General features: G+C 42.6%; 1 protein-coding gene across 1 annotated transcript in view; it reads right to left on the minus strand.

The window, feature by feature from the left end:
* LOC134535736 (serine/threonine-protein kinase OSR1) overlaps nt 1-17,235 on the minus strand; it is a 275,004-nt gene that overhangs the window by 211,608 nt on the left and 46,161 nt on the right. The window lies entirely within an intron of this gene.

The following is a 17,235-nucleotide window of genomic DNA, read 5'->3' on the forward strand; positions in this document are numbered from 1 at the left end:
AGAGCTGTACGGCAGGTACCACGCATTTTTTATGGGAAGTGCTGTACTCTGTTAAATCTTGAATAGAAAACAGTGTTGCACTTTATATGTGTAATGCTGTACTAGAATTTTATTTCATGTGTAGTGCTGTGCTCTTTTCCTGTGTTGCATTTAGTATGGTTAGTGCTGTACTCCAATGTCGCTCTATAATAGTTTGACATGTACTGTACAGAAATGTTTATGCTGTACATTCATGTATTTCCTTTCATGTTGCATTTTGTTTGTGTTTGGCTGTATTTCTTTACAACTAGAATAGAGTTAACTCAATTGCAGTGTTGCACTTTATATGTTCTGAAAGGTATTTATTTCCTTTCGTGTTACATTTTGTATGTGTAGTGCTGTACAGTTTGTTGAATTTTGTATGGGTAGTCAAGCACTTGTTGCACTTTTTATGTGTAGTGCTGTACAAAAAAGTGTTGCATTTTGTATGTGTAGTACTGTACTGTTGCACAATTTTTTACTTCCGTGTTGCATTTTGTATGTGTAGTGCTGTACACAAGAACGTGTTGTATTTTGTATCTTCAGTGCTGTACCGCTTGGCTCCGCCCACTTCTTGGGGTGGAAGAAATGAGGGGAAGGAAAATAAATCTGGAATAAATCCAACTTCAGCCTAGTGAATAGAAGTTTGAAATCGGTGCAGCTGTGATGACGTCAGCGCGGCGACTTCAAGACACGTCAGCGGCTGGAGAGAATGGGGCCGCTTCTCCAAGACTTCTGTAAATTGCTGGGGGCAATTTAATTTTTTCTTGATAGTTCAGTCTTCCTTCAAACAGTAAGTGTTGGCATTTTATTTCTGTGGATCTATTGAAGATTTATTGCTCATTTAATCGGGAGTCTAGGTATGTGTAGGCATCCTCAGAATTAAATTTTTGTCTCGTGGACTAGTGCTCTTAATTAATGTAATGTTAAGTCGGTGTTTCGTTGCTGTAATTTTTGATGGCGTTTCAGAATTCGGCTGTAAATCTGGCGATTAGGTAGTGTTGAGGCTCAGACAGGTTTGCCACACAAATAGGATGAGTAGTTCGTAAAAAATCGCCTTTCCTGCTAAAGTAAAGTTGATTATATTCTATTATCTTAATAGGTTGCCTTTTAAATTATATTTATTATATTTATTGGTGCTTACCCTTGTTGAACTTTATAAAGTAAATTCTTAAAAGGAAATAGTGTACTGAGGAAACATTTGTTTCTTGGTTAGGTATAATTACAATACTTGTCAGGTGATTGTTAATTTTCTATATGTTTTGTGGCATTATTTAGTTATTACAAAATATGTAGTAGGTATAGAGTATAGTGCCAGTCCAAGTTGAATGAATTTATTTAAATTGGTGTTTTATTATAATTTTTTTAGAACTAGTGCAGGTACATTCTCCAATACTCAGTAACTCTCTATCTTTTGGTGCTAAAAATATATTTATTAATGTGTAAATGCCAGTGGGCTAACGTGTATGATATTAATGTGTTTAATCAGGGCCGTTTTATGAGAATGCGAGGCCTGGGGCAACAACATCTGGAGGCCCCCCCCCCCTTTTTTTTATTGTTGTGATAATTTTCAAATATGAAAAACTCATATTTGCATTGACATATTTGTATGTAATAACTAACATAAAAAAGGATAAGAAGTACCATAATGAAATGCAGCCTGTAAACGCAGAAATATGAAACATATTTATGCAGGGAAAACAAAATAATGTATAACAACAAACTTTCTAGTTGAAATGGAGTAATATTTCATAGCCAACATCCAACCCCAATATTTCTTTGCTTCATTTACGAAAGTCTCAAATCGTTCTCAAATATTTACACAATTTTATGAGTTGCAGATCCCAACCAATCAAAATTACATATTTACTAACTCACTTTGCAATAAACTTCTTCCTTGCCTTTTTAGCAGCAAACAAGTTAATGAGTCCATCAAATGAAATGCTGTTCACAAGATCATGTTCTGTAGAAATCACCGCTAACGAGTTTAATCTCTCTTGTGACATGGTAGATCGGAATTGATTCTTCAGAACTGACAGTTTTGAAAATGATCGTTCACTTTCACAGTTTGTGATTGGTAGTGTCAAATACAAGCGCAGTGCTATTGCTACATTTGGAAATACATCAATTATATCACTGTTGTATAAGTGCTGCAAAACCTTTTGTGGAGTGAATGATGTAACACTGTCTTCAACTTGTTTCTCTCTGAGAAATGATGATAAGTGTAATAATTCATTTGTAATAACAGGCTGCAGATCCTTTCTGTATTTTCTGACCAACTCGGTAGCACTAGATTTGAGTTCATCTTCACTTGCTGTAGTTAAGTTACAAATAAACCCAAATGTTGAGGCAATATCTTTGTAGGAAGCAGCTCTCTTCTCCAGTTCCATGCGGAGATTATCAACAATGCATAGAAATGTGGAAATTCTGAAACTCTCGCGGGATGTTACAACAGTTGAAAGTTCGTCTTTTCCATCCAAAAACTTTTTATTTTTGGAAGATCTAGTATCTACAAAAGTGTTTAACACATGGTTGCTTAGTTGTGTTGCTTTAACTTCAATTTCATCAAAATTATTTCGCAAATCGGAAACAAAATCTTTCAAAGAATTCATCAGTTGATGACCAGTTATTACATCGAGTCCAGGCTTCTGTAGATGCTTGGTTACTGCACCGAATCTTTCCATAATGTCGTACCAAAATACGGCCATAAAAGCAAATTCTAAATATTGCATTTTCTTCATAAGGGAGTTCGCTTTCATCCTTGTGACTTGCGTTTCATTTTTGTCGTTGAACATATCATTAAATGCACAGAAAATGTCATCATAATGAATGACGAGAGTTTTCAATGCATCTTCTCTGCATGACCACCTTGTTTCCGACAAGCTCTTGACAGTGATTTTTGGCTTTCCGCTATTTCCTGTGCTTTCCGAAATAACTCCTTCAAGAACTGACCACCTGTGAGTGGAAGCAGCGAAAAATGAGTACAGCTTTTCTAAAAACAGAAACAGTTTTGTTGCATGAATACATTCACCAACACTGTTTTTTCCTACTAAGTTTATTGAATGTGCTGCACATGGAACATACAACACAGAGCTGTTTATTGATTTAATGTGCGCTTGTAGGCCCTCGTATTTTCCTGACATGTTGGCTGCATTATCATAGCTCTGACCTCAGCAATCCTGGATATCAATAGTGTTGTCTTTTAGAGTACAGGTTACAACTTCACTTAAATTTCTTCCTGTGTGGCTGTAAATTGGAATGAAACACAAAAACCTTTCCAAAATGTTACCGTTAAGGCAGTATCTAAATACAAAAGACAACTGATCTGTATGGGAAACATCAGGTGTAGAATCAACTATCAGTGAATAATATTTGGCCTGCCTAATCTCATTTAGCATGTGTTTCCGAACTTCGTTGCCCATTAGCTCAATGAATTCTTCACATATATCAGAAGAAAGATACGATACATGACCTTTTCCTTTGTTCCCATGTATCCTTAAATATTCCTGTAAAAAAGGATCAAACTGAGCAAGGAGTTCCAAAATTCCTAGGTAATTACCATTACGAGGTGATCCAAGCATCTGATTATCACCACGAAAAGGAAGACCACGACTGCACAAAAATTTTACAACTGCCACTACTCTAACAAGAACATTCTTCCAGTAATTTGTCTCAGTAGTCACTTGTGCATATAAATGTGATGAAATTTACATTTTCTTATTTTTTCTTGAAACCCATTTTAAAGAACATGCTTTGTGTTCAATGCTGTTTTCATGCTCCCTCAATTTTTCTTCTGTTTTCTTCCAATTAGAAAAACCATTTACAAATTTTGATAGTTTACAATTACTGAAAAGTTTGCACGCAAAGCAAAACACATTTCCCGTACATTTAGAGTACAATAGCCATTTTCTCTCCTGTCGCTCTCCATTTTCAAGAACTCTCACAAATGCAGATGTTGTTAGTTTACGAGTACATTTTGGATATTGCCTAGCAGAAGCTGTGTAGTCTCCATCATTATTACTAAAAAAGTCCGGCCCCTTATCAACACAATAACTAATCATTTCGTCAGTGATATTGCCAGGCCATGCCGCAGGATCTTGCTGGATTTCTTCTATTAACACTGCACTATCAAACTCTACACTTATTTCAGTCCTAGCACTGTTTTTAGAAGTTATGGGAATTTCTGGAGTTGTGTTAATGAGATTACAATTATCTATTTTAGTTACTTCTGTGTTTTCTTTAACTTTATCAGAGCTTGAAAGTGGTAAAGTCAAAGGCAACTTACCATCACAATCACATGGTTCTAGTGTTTGAGGAGGTTCATGGTTCTTTGTGAAGAAGGCTGTAAGTTTTGGAAGTTTGTTTATTTCTTCTTGTTCTCTTCTTTTTGCTTTACGTTTGGAAGCACCACTATCAAATTTACGTACACTCGTTTTGTGACATTATTATAAAACACAACCAATTAGTAATTATTATCAAACTAAAACTCTCGTGTAGTATCAAGGTCTGTTTACATTATTCCCGCCTGATGGATGGACTTCTCTATTGTTGAACACAACTACCAACATGAACATCATAAACAAGTTCGTATGATTCATAAACCAACAAAATCATTAAAAGAAATAAAATCATTAAGCAAAAACAAAATTAATAGCTTTAAAATCTCACTAAAAACATATTTAATTGCACAAATATATTAAAACAGGGATATTGATTGTTGTTCGTCAATCTTACATTAAGAAGTTTTACGCGTACATTAATTACATGACATCTGTTGGAACTAAAACGAATCACACATCACATTAATCGACCTCTCGAATCGAACAATAGCACCCGTAGTGCCACAATCGCTGTTGTATGTAATGAATCCGCTCGCTTTGTCTGCACCACAGTAGTTATCGGCGACCGGCGTCGATGTCGGTGACTTACTCAGTAGTTATAAATAAAACCATACAAGTTACAGCACGGTGTGGTTTTATTGTGGAATCATGCTTTACAAAACTAAATAAATAGGTATCTAAATTTAAAGACAAGTTATTATTACGCCAGATATAAAATGGGAATTCACTTTAAATAATGATATATTTTTTTTAAAAAAATTTGAGGCCCCCTAGAATGTGAGGCCCGGGGCAAATGCCCCTTTTGCCCCCCGCTAGACGCGGCCCTGTGTTTAATAGTACTTGAACAGAGTAATTTAAATATTTTTCTATAGACTTTTTACGCATTATATTTTGTTATTTATATATTATATTTTATGAACTTTTTAATGGGGTTAAGGGGTGTGGTGTAACCGGTGCACCGGACGGGGGCAGGTGGTTTAATAATCTGTGAGGCAGGAGGTTTTGTATTTGAGGGGAACTGCCTGTATGCCCTCTTTGCTTGAGACCTTGAGCCCCATTGATTATCCTAACTATTTTATTATGTGCCTTTATATGATCTTAACACTGATGGTGTCTGTGAGTGAATTAATGCCTTTTTTGATGTGGAATAGTTACTGTTTATATTTTTCTTGTTTAACTGAATATTATAAACTAATACCATCAGCCTGGGTTTTATTATTGTAATCCAGCCTTCTGCTTGGTCCCTTTTAGTGTTTGCAGGTCCGGTCAGGCAAAATAGGGGGTTACAATTTGAACTAGGGCTCCTACTATCGAATACTGAAAACAAGATGGTGGCAGCACTCTGTAGCAGACGATATGTTCAATAACGCTCTTAATAGCAAGTATTTTAAATAAATATGTTGGCTTTGCATCAAACAGGTGATGCTATTATTCCTTAAAATAAAAAAAATAAAGCCCGAATATGTGTGTTATTTTTATATACCCTATTTTGTCCTCGATCTAGCAAATGTCTCAATGGCTGCGCGGTCAAAGACGTGTGTTTTCCTACCCAGAGGTCCTAGATGTTATGGTTGGAATCACCTCGTTACCAAAGTATTTTGAAAAAAATTTAATTTAATATGTTAATAAGGACCAAAAAAAATTGCCATCTAATGGAACATCGACCTTAAATGCATGAGACAGAACAATGCTGGCACTCTCTGAAACCAATTACAGAAACAAAGATGGCGGAATCCAAGATGGCGACCTCTGGCAGAACAAAAAACATGGTGGGTGTGATTTCATCCAAGATGGTGGCCTCCAACAAACGAAAACATAACGGTGGTTGTGACATTAGAATCGAAAAAGTAGCTGTGATGACAGATCGAAGATGGAGGACGTGACATCAGAATCCAAAATGGAGGAAGGCTCTACCATAACTAAAATTTCAAGATTAATGAGTGGGGCACTCGATTGAAGATGACGGAATTCAAAATGGCGGAATTAAAAATAGGGAATGTGGCAGACCTGGATGTCCCCATTCGGTGCATCAAATTTTGGGTACACATATATTTATTTTTAAATTTTATTCGTTCGGTTGCGAACTTTATTTCTCATGTTAATTTGACTGGTTTTGTGGTTTAAAGAATATTTGCTTCTTATTTTTATTTAATATTATAATTTATTCTTGAAATGAGACTTTATTCAAAAATTTATTGGTATGTGTTTCCAGAAACTTGGAGAACTTTCCCACCAAAAGTAATATAAATAGATTATATTTTAGTGTATTTATGTCAAATATAATTTAGGACTTTTTAAAATAATACATACTTATTTTAAGTAGTGTATTTTAAATCTAATTAAGGTATACGTTAAAGTGTGATCTTGAGATTGTTGCAGAAACAGACTTGAAATTCAGCACCGTGCTGTGGGCGGTGGAGCGCAAGAACTGTAGAGGGGAGTGTACAGCCGGGAGATGTGGGCAGTAGAGCACATGAACTGTAGAGGGGAGTGTACAGCCGGGAGATGTGGCAGTAGAGCACATGAACTGTAGAGGGGAGTGTACAGCCGGGAGATGTGGGCAGTAGAGCACATTAACTGTAGAGGGGAGTGTACAGCCGGGAGATGTGGCAGTAGAGCACATGAACTGTAGAGGGGAGTGTACAGCCGGGAGATGTGGCAGTAGAGCACATTAACTGTAGAGGGGAGTGTACAGCTGGGAGATGTGGGCAGTAATTGGTGAGATGAGTGTTGTGCCGCCAATTAGCATTTTCTGGCACAACTTTGAATTTGAATTTGGAAACAAATTTTACCAGTCATTTTGCAGCTAAAACGTAAACTTTTTCCGCTCTCTGTATACTCCCATTTAATATTTGTCAGGCCAGTCTCCCAAATCCCTTCCCGGCCCTAGATCTGATTTTTGCTGAGGCTTTGTGAGCTAGCAGGTTCGCTCGTGTTATCCGTGCTTTGGAGAACGCCTGTTGCCTGTAATTCTCCTCCGAGCCATGATAAAGACGGCTTATCTTTGCGTTTTCCCAGAGCCTATTTTTCTCAGATCTCCTCTGAGGCAAGCAGCCTAGAGGCACACCCGCGAGACTCAACATCTCAGCATGCCTCTGGCCTGTGCAGAGCTTGATTTCCCACCGTCGTGCAGTTTCCACCTCCTCCTCCCTTCTCCAGCCTTTCCAGGGAACCCTGCCCAGAGCACTAACCAGCCATAATCCCGGCCGAACCCGAGGACAGCCATCGGTCTTCGTGTACCGCCCCTGCCCTCTCGTGGCGGGTTTGCGAGTTCCCCTGGGTGTTTGAACGCCCGCTAAACGCCTCCCCCCTGGCGACTCACGCCACAAGCAGTGCCCTGTAATTCTTCTGCAAGCCACCAGAGTGCTGCACTAGTCCCCTCCATAAGCTCCATGCTTTCTAAGTCGCCTCGTGCGAGAGATGCACGAGTCAGTCTATTCTTGTTTCGTACACCCCTCAGTAGGTCGCGCTGCGATCGGCCACTGACACCAACTTCGAGATATTTCTCGACCACCCCCTCGGAAATCTTCGGAACTTTTCGGTCCGGAAGCCGAAGTCCCCCCTTTCTTTTGAATGCGATCTCCTGTTTTAATTACGAGTCGGTACCGCCATGCAGGAACTCCACGCAGCGCTAGCAGACTGACACCTCAGATCATCGGCCAGCAAACAATCAGACTTCAGTCGGTCGTCGTACAAAAATGTAGTCGGCTAGTCAAGGTATGTTTTCCCTAATCTCTATTCTTAACTAGTAATTAGTCAGTCTGTGTGCCTAGTAGAAATAATTATACTTCGCTAAATTTTACTAATGATCGTAATTTATGGAAACGTCCGCGGCAACCGCGCGTGTTTGCGAGGTTCGCATCCTGGCGGCTACCTTCCGGAGCGCTAGGAGCCACTGCCTGTCTGGTGAGGTTTATTCCCCAACCATCACCGTTTTTGGTGGGCATTTTTGCCAACCAACTGACTGTCTGTGAACCAGTTCTGATCATGTCTGATGTAGGCTTATTCACAGACAGGGTCCAATAGCCTGGAGCAGACATGACGACCGCATCCCCACTCCCTTCCTTGGGGACCAGGACGGCTGAGGCGCCCTGGTAGCCCGTAACACTTCACCTTCGGCCAGCTAACTTCAAATATCCATACCTCCAACTCTCAGACATGTCTACAGCATGACAATTATATCACTACGTAAAAGAGACTGGAATAAACGACGGGACTTTAATAACTCTAAGCACTAAAAATTAATATGCTACGATTGTTTATTTTAAACCTTTATTGTTTCTGAGTCTGTTTAACTATGCCAAATGAATAGTAATATTCTAATTAGGACCGACCCATACATTAGAAGTTGTCGTTTTTATATATTTGCCAACTCATACGTTAAATGTTATAGGTTTCATATATTTGGCAATACATATATGTAACTAAACTTAAATTGTTAATCTGTTTGTTGAATTTATGTTTTTTTTTATGATTATGTTTTTTTAAGTAAAAGTAAAATAAAGATAGAGGCACAGATATATAGAAGAAATCGCATTAGTTATTTTTAACTATTGAAACTAAAAGATCCTCCAGTCACCCAAAGTTATTGTAAGGGGACATTTATGTTACACCAGTGAAGATAATATATGTGTGTGTACAAGTGCACAGCCGTAAACTGTAGGCGGTGAAATGCAGGAACTGTAGAGTTGAAAGTTAAGCACTACGCTGTGAGTGGTAGAGTGCAGGAACTGTAGAGGTGAGTGTTTAGATGTACGCTGTGGGCGGTAGAGTGCAGGTACTGAAGAGGTGATTGTTAAGCTGTACGCTGTGGGTGGTAGAGTGCAGGAACTGTAGAGGTGTGTGTTAAGCTGTACGCTGTGGGCGGTAGAGTGCAGGAACTGTAGAGGTGAGTGTTAAGCTGTATGCTGTGGGCGGTAGAGTGCAGGAACTGTAAAGGTGAGTGTTAGGCTGTACGCTGTGGGTGGTAGAGTGCAGGAACTGTAGAGGTGAGTGTTAAGCTGTACGCTGTGGGCGGTAGAGAGCAGGAACTGTAGAGGTGAGTGTTTAGCTGTACGCTGTGGGCGGTAGAGTGCAGGAACTGTAGAGGTGAGTGTTAGGCTGTACGCTGTGGGTGGTAGAGTGCAGGAACTGTAGAGGTGAGTGTAAAGCTGTACGCTGTGGGCAGTAGAGTGCAGGAACTGTAGAGTTGAGTGTTAGGCTGTACGCTGTGGGCGGAAGAGTGCAGGAACTGTAGAGGTGAGTGTTTAGCTGTACGCTGTGGGCAGTAGAGTGCAGGAACTGTAGAGGTGAGTGTTAGGCTGTACGCTGTGGGTGGTAGAGTGCAGGAACTGTAGAGGTGAGTGTTAGGCTGTACGCTGTGGGTGGTAGAGTGCAGTAACTGTAGAGGTAAGTGTTAGGATGTACGCTGTGGGTGGTAGAGTGCAGAAACTGTAGAGGTGAGTGTTTAGCTGTACGCTGTGGGCGGTAGAGTGCAGGAACTGTAGAGGTGAGTGTTAGGCTGTACGCTGTGGGTGGTAGAGTGCAGGAACTGTAGAGGTGAGTGTAAAGCTGTACGCTGTGGGCGGTAGAGTGCAGGAACTGTAGAGGTGAGTGTTAGGCTGTACGCTGTGGGCGGAAGAGTGCAGGAACTGTAGAGGTGAGTGTTAAGCTGTACGCTGTGGGCGGTAGAGTGCAGGAACTGTAGAGGTGAGTGTTAGGCTGTACTCTGTGGGCGTTAGAGTGCAGGAACTGTAGAGGTGAGTGTTAGGCTGTACGCTGTGGGCGGAAGAGTGCAGGAACTGTAGAGGTGAGTGTTTAGCTGTACGCTGTGGGCGGTAGAGTGCAGGAACTGTTCAGGTGAGTGTTAAGCTGTACGCTGTGTGCGGTAGAGTGCAGGAACTGTATAGGTGAGTGTTAAGCTGTACGCTGTGGGCGGAAGTGTGTATATCTGTAGAGTTGAGTGTTAAGCTGTACGCTGTGGGCGGTAGAGTGTAGGAACTGTAGAGGTGAGTGCTAATCTGTACGCTGTGGGTGGTAGAGTGCAGGAACTGTAGAGTTGAGTGTTAGGCTGTACGCTGTGGGCGGAAGCGTGCAGGAACTGTAGAGGTGAGTGTTTAGCTGTACGCTGTGGGCAGTAGAGTGCAGGAACTGTAGAGGTAAGTGTTAGGCTGTACGCTGTGGGTAGTATAGTGCAGGAACTGTAGAGGTGAGTACTAAGCTGTACGCTGTGGGCGGTAGAGTGCAGAAACTGTTCAGGTGAGTGTTAAGCTGTACGCTGTGGGCGGAAGAGTGCAGGAACTGTAGAGGTGAGTGTTAAGCTGTACGCTGTGAGCGGTACAGTGCAGGAACTGTTCAGGTGAGTGTTAAGCTGTACGCTGTGGGCGGTAGAGTGCAGGAACTGTAGAGGTGAGTTTTAAGCTGTACGCTGTGGGTGGTAGAGTGCAGGAACTGTAGAGGCGAGTGTAAAGCTGTACGCTGTGGGCAGTAGAGTGCAGGAACTGTATATGTGAGTAGTAAGCTGTACGCTGTGGGTGCTAGAGTGGAGGAACTGTAGAGGTGAGTGTTAAGCTGTTCGCTGTGGGCGGTAGAGTACAGGTACTGTAGATGTGAGTGTTAAGCTGTACGCTGTGAGCGGTAGAGTGCAGGTACTGTAGATGTGAGTGTTAATCTGTACGCTGTGGGCGGTAGAGTGCAGGTACTGTATAGTTGAGTGTTAAGCTGTACGCTGTGGGCGGTAGAGTGCAGGAACTGTAGAGGTGAGTGTTAAGCTGTACGCTGTGGGCAGTAGAGTGCAGGTACTGTAGATGTGAGTGTTAAGCTGCACGCTGTGGGCGGTAGAGTGCAGGAACTGTAGAGGCGAGTGTAAAGCTGTACGCTGTGGGCGGTAGAGTGCAGGTACTGTATAGTTGAGTGTTAAGCTGTACGCTGTGGGCGGTGGAGTGCAGGAACTGTAGAGGTGAGTGTTAAGCTGTACGCTGTGGGTGGTAGAGTGCAGGAACTGTAGAGGTGAGTGTTAAGCTGCACGCTTTGGGCGGTAGAGTGCATGTACTGTATAGTTGAGTGTTAAGCTGTACGCTGTGGGTGGTAGAGTGCAGAAACTGTATATGTGAGTAGTAAGCTGTACGCTGTGGGTGGTAGAGTGCAGGAACTGTATAGGTGAGTGTTAAGCTGTACTCTGTGGGCGGTAGTGTGTATACCTGTAGAGTTGAGTGTTAAGCTGTACGCTGTGGGTGGTAGAGTGCAGGTACTGTAGATGTGAGTGTTAAGCTGTACGCTGTGGGCGGTAGAGTTCAGGAACTGTATAGGTGAGTGTTAAGCTGTACTCTGTGGGCGGTAGTGTGTATACCTGTAGAGTTGAGTGTTAAGCTGTACGCTGTGGGTGGTAGAGTGCAGGTACTGTAGATGTGAGTGTTAAGCTGCACGCTGTGGGCGGTAGAGTGCAGGAACTGTATAGGTGAGTGTTAAGCTGTACTCTGTGGCCGGTAGAGTGCAGGAACTGTAGAGGCGAGTGTAAAGCTGTACGCTGTGGGCAGTAGAGTGCAGGAACTGTATATGTAAGTAGTAAGTTGTATGCTGTGGGCGGTAGAGTGCAGGAACTGTATAGGTGAGTGTTAAGCTGTACTCTGTGGCCGGTAGAGTGCAGGAACTGTAGAGGCGAGTGTAAAGCTGTACGCTGTGGGCAGTAGAGTGCAGGAACTGTATATGTAAGTAGTAAGTTGTATGCTGTGGGCGGTAGAGTGCAGGAACTGTATAGGTGAGTGTTAAGCTGTACTCTGTGGCCGGTAGAGTGCAGGAACTGTAGAGGCGAGTGTAAAGCTGTACGCTGTGTGCGGTAGAGTGCAGGAACTGTATAGGTGAGTGTTAAGCTGTACGCTGTGTGCGGTAGAGTGCAGGAACTGTATAGGTGAGTGTTAAGCTGTACTCTGTGGCCGGTAGAGTGCAGGAACTGTAGAGGCGAGTGTAAATCTGTACGCTGTGTGTGGTAGAGTGCAGGAACTGTATAGGTGAGTGTTAAGCTGTACGCTGTGTGCGGTAGAGTGCAGGAACTGTATAGGTGAGTGTTAAGCTGTACTCTGTGGCCGGTAGAGTGCAGGAACTGTAGAGGCGAGTGTAAAGCTGTACGCTGTGGGCAGTAGAGTGCAGGAACTGTATATGTGAGTAGTAAGCTGTACGCTGTGGGTGGTAGAGTGCAGAAACTGTAGAGGTGAGTGTATAGCTGTACGCTGTGGGCGGTAGAGTGCAGAAACTGTAGAGGTGAGTGTTAAGCTGCACGCTGTGGGCAGTAGAGTGCAGGAACTGTATATGTGAGTAGTAAGCTGTACGCTGTGGGTGGTAGAGTGCAGGAACTGTAGAGGTGAGTGTTAAGCTGTTCGCTGTGGGCGGTAGAGTGCAGGTACTGTATAGGTGAGTGTTAAGCTGTACGCTGTGGGCGATAGAGTGCAGGAACTGTATATGTGAGTGTTAAGCTGTACTCTGTGGCCGGTAGAGTGCAGAAACTGTTGAGGCGAGTGTAAAGCTGTACGCTGTGGGCAGTAGAGTGCAGGAACTGTAGAGGTGAGTGTTAAGCTGTACGCTGTGGGCAGTAGAGTGCAGGTACTGTAGATGTGAGTGTTAAGCTGCACGCTGTGGGCGGTAGAGTGCAGGAACTGTAGAGGCGAGTGTAAAGCTGTACGCTGTGGGCGGTAGAGTGCAGGTACTGTATAGTTGAGTGTTAAGCTGTACGCTGTGGGCGGTGGAGTGCAGGAACTGTAGAGGTGAGTGTTAAGCTGTACGCTGTGGGTGGTAGAGTGCAGGAACTGTAGAGGTGAGTGTTAAGCTGCACGCTTTGGGCGGTAGAGTGCATGTACTGTATAGTTGAGTGTTAAGCTGTACGCTGTGGGTGGTAGAGTGCAGAAACTGTATATGTGAGTAGTAAGCTGTACGCTGTGGGTGGTAGAGTGCAGGAACTGTATAGGTGAGTGTTAAGCTGTACTCTGTGGGCGGTAGTGTGTATATCTGTAGAGTTGAGTGTTAAGCTGTACGCTGTGGGTGGTAGAGTGCAGGTACTGTAGATGTGAGTGTTAAGCTGTACGCTGTGGGCGGTAGAGTTCAGGAACTGTATAGGTGAGTGTTAAGCTGTACTCTGTGGGCGGTAGTGTGTATACCTGTAGAGTTGAGTGTTAAGCTGTACGCTGTGGGTGGTAGAGTGCAGGTACTGTAGATGTGAGTGTTAAGCTGCACGCTGTGGGCGGTAGAGTGCAGGAACTGTATAGGTGAGTGTTAAGCTGTACTCTGTGGCCGGTAGAGTGCAGGAACTGTAGAGGCGAGTGTAAAGCTGTACGCTGTGGGCAGTAGAGTGCAGGAACTGTATATGTAAGTAGTAAGTTGTATGCTGTGGGCGGTAGAGTGCAGGAACTGTATAGGTGAGTGTTAAGCTGTACTCTGTGGCCGGTAGAGTGCAGGAACTGTAGAGGCGAGTGTAAAGCTGTACGCTGTGTGCGGTAGAGTGCAGGAACTGTATAGGTGAGTGTTAAGCTGTACGCTGTGTGCGGTAGAGTGCAGGAACTGTATAGGTGAGTGTTAAGCTGTACTCTGTGGCCGGTAGAGTGCAGGAACTGTAGAGGCGAGTGTAAAGCTGTACGCTGTGTGTGGTAGAGTGCAGGAACTGTATAGGTGAGTGTTAAGCTGTACGCTGTGTGCGGTAGAGTGCAGGAACTGTATAGGTGAGTGTTAAGCTGTACTCTGTGGCCGGTAGAGTGCAGGAACTGTAGAGGCGAGTGTAAAGCTGTACGCTGTGGGCAGTAGAGTGCAGGAACTGTATATGTGAGTAGTAAGCTGTACGCTGTGGGTGGTAGAGTGCAGAAACTGTAGAGGTGAGTGTATAGCTGTACGCTGTGGGCGGTAGAGTGCAGAAACTGTAGAGGTGAGTGTTAAGCTGCACGCTGTGGGCAGTAGAGTGCAGGAACTGTATATGTGAGTAGTAAGCTGTACGCTGTGGGTGGTAGAGTGCAGGAACTGTAGAGGTGAGTGTTAAGCTGTTCGCTGTGGGCGGTAGAGTGCAGGTACTGTATAGGTGAGTGTTAAGCTGTACGCTGTGGACGGTAGAGTGCAGGAACTGTATATGTGAGTGTTAAGCTGTACTCTGTGGCCGGTAGAGTGCAGAAACTGTTGAGGCGAGTGTAAAGCTGTACGCTGTGGGCAGTAGAGTGCAGGAACTGTATATGTGAGTAGTAAGCTGTACGCTGTGGGTGGTAGAGTGCAGGAACTGTAGAGGTGAGTGTTTAGCTGTTCGCTGTGGGCGGTAGAGTGCAGGTACTGTAGATGTGAGTGTTAAGCTGTACGCTGTGGGCGGTAGAGTGCAGGTTCTGTATAGTAAAGTGTAAAGCAGTACGCTGTGGGTGGTAGAGTGCAGAAACTGTAGAGGTGAGTGTTAAGCTGCACGCTGTGGGCAGTAGAGTGCAGGAACTGTATATGTGAGTAGTAAGTTGTACGCTGTGGGCGGTAGAGTGCAGGAACTGTAGATGTGAGTGTTAAGCTGTACGCTGTGGGCGGTAGAGTGCAGGTACTGTTTAGTTGAGTGTTAAGCTGTATGCTGTGGGTGGTAGAGTGCAGGTACTGTAGATGTGAGTGTTAAGCTGCACGCTGTGGGCGGTAGAGTGCATGAACTGTATAGGTGAGTGTTAAGCTGTACTCTGTGGCCGGTAGAGTGCAGGAACTGTAGAGGCGAGTGTAAAGCTGTACGCTGTGGGCAGTAGAGTGCAGGAACTGTATATGTGAGTAGTAAGCTGTACGCTGTGGGTGGTAGAGTGCAGAAACTGTAGAGGTGAGTGTATAGCTGTACGCTGTGGGCGGTAGAGTGCAGGAACTGTATAGTTGAGTGTTAAACTGTACGCTGTGGGCGGTAGAATTTAGGAACTGTAGAGGTGAGTGTAAAGCTGTACGCTGTGGGCGGTAGAGTGCAGGAACTGTAGAGGTGAGTGTTAAGCTGTACGCTGTGGGCGGTAGAGTGCAGGTACTGTAGATGTGAGTGTTAAACTGTACGCTGTGGGTGGTAGAGTGCAGGAAACTATTCGCACATCAAAGAAGTATCGTCCTTATTTAAAGAATTGCGAGAAGATGGCTATATTTTTTAATAAAATGTTTTACCTGCATTTGTATAAAAAAATTATAAATTATATTGATTTTTAAAAACTGATTGTTGTTATTTCACGAATTAATATTTCTAGGCTTGAGTTCACGCTACTGTATGTTCAATGTCTGCATTACATGCCCATTACATTTCCTGCGGTTACTGTGTGTTCGTTTCATTTCCTGTGTGTACTGTGTGTTCATTTCATTTCATTTGAGTACTGTGTTTTCATTCAATTTGTTTTCTGTGTGTACTGTGTTTTCATTCCATTTCCTGTGTGTACTCTGTGTTCTTTCCATTTCCTGTGTGTACTGTGTGTTCTTTTCTTTGGTTGAATGTGTGTTATTTCGTTAAATGCGCGTAGTCAAATCTGTAGTTGCTCTGAATATTAACTAGTCAAAACCACTTTGTCTTGATAAAACATTTTTCAAGTAAGTATTCTTGGTCCTATTATAAGCGTAAAATCTTGATCAGTTGGCCTAAATTCTTGTAATTGATTTTAACGATACTTCAGGGTCTGACAGTTCGACAATTTTGTCTTTACTGGCTGAAATATGTTAAATTACCTATCGATGAAGATGGTCATGAGGTTGGCAATGTCTGGTCTATACGACTGACATTGTTCATGGCCTGGTCTTGTGGTCTGTATACACTTGGCATATACGTGTAGCATTTTACATGAACTGGTCGTAATGTATGCTAAGTATCGAAAAAAATTAGACCTCCATGTTAGGCTTAGCGGCAATGTATTTAATTCGTTGGACTGGTATTTTGTTTAGTGATGATTTTCGAAGAGTGTACGTTTAATAAACTCAACGAAAGTTAATGGGAAAAAGAATATAACACTAATGTTAAGCTTTAGTTATCCTTATCACTGACCTAGAATCAAACAAAAGAGGAAAATCTATCGCGCCAATCATTATTTTAACAATTGTTTTTTCGATGATTTTTGGAATTTTTCCCGAATTTTGAGCTGAATAATTACAAAATTTCAAGATGACGGGCGCCTCAGTGATAATAAATTAATACTGCACTCTAGCGGACAAAAATTAAACTAACATGGCGGTCGTGCACTCTAGCGTACGAAAACCTGATGGTAGCCTCCAGCAGATGAAAACAAGATGGCGGACATGACGTCATACTAGCTGGCGATATATGTACATTGGCATTAGTGGTGGAAGGTCAGACTGCCCGCGGCTTCCGTGGAGAAAGGATATATTTTTATTTTTTATTTTGTCTTCTCCGTGTTCGAACCGAGGACGTGAGTGCGTCTTTTAAATAATATTTTATTTCATTTATATTGATAATTTTTTTTATGAATTTTAATTTTCTTCCAAATTTCTAGTATAAAAATTACGGATTTCTAAGATGGCGACCTTAACTAGAAGTGCAACGATCTAGAATCCAAGATGGTGTCCGTAACGAAACTAGCAACGATTATGACATACAGTCAAGATGGCGGGCGTAAATAAATGTGTAACTTTTCTAGAATGCCAGATGACGACCGTAAAGTTATGCACATCGGTGTTTTTAAAATAATTTTTACTGAAATTTTATATATTACATTTTTTATGAATTTTAAAATTTTTCCCGATTTCCTAGCATAAAAATTATAAATTTTTAAGATGGCTGACGTAACGAAAATTGCAACAGTGACGTCATAATGCAAGATGTCGTCAGAGGCTTATCGGAGGCTGTAGATATGGATGCTTAAGCCTCAATATGGATATTTCAAGCCACTGACATTTGTTAAGGACAAAAAAGGGAAATTTTCCCTCAAAACGGGAA

Source organism: Bacillus rossius, chromosome 10 (genome assembly GCF_032445375.1).
Source record: "Bacillus rossius redtenbacheri isolate Brsri chromosome 10, Brsri_v3, whole genome shotgun sequence".
NCBI classification, from domain to species: Eukaryota; Metazoa; Arthropoda; class Insecta; order Phasmatodea; family Bacillidae; genus Bacillus; species Bacillus rossius.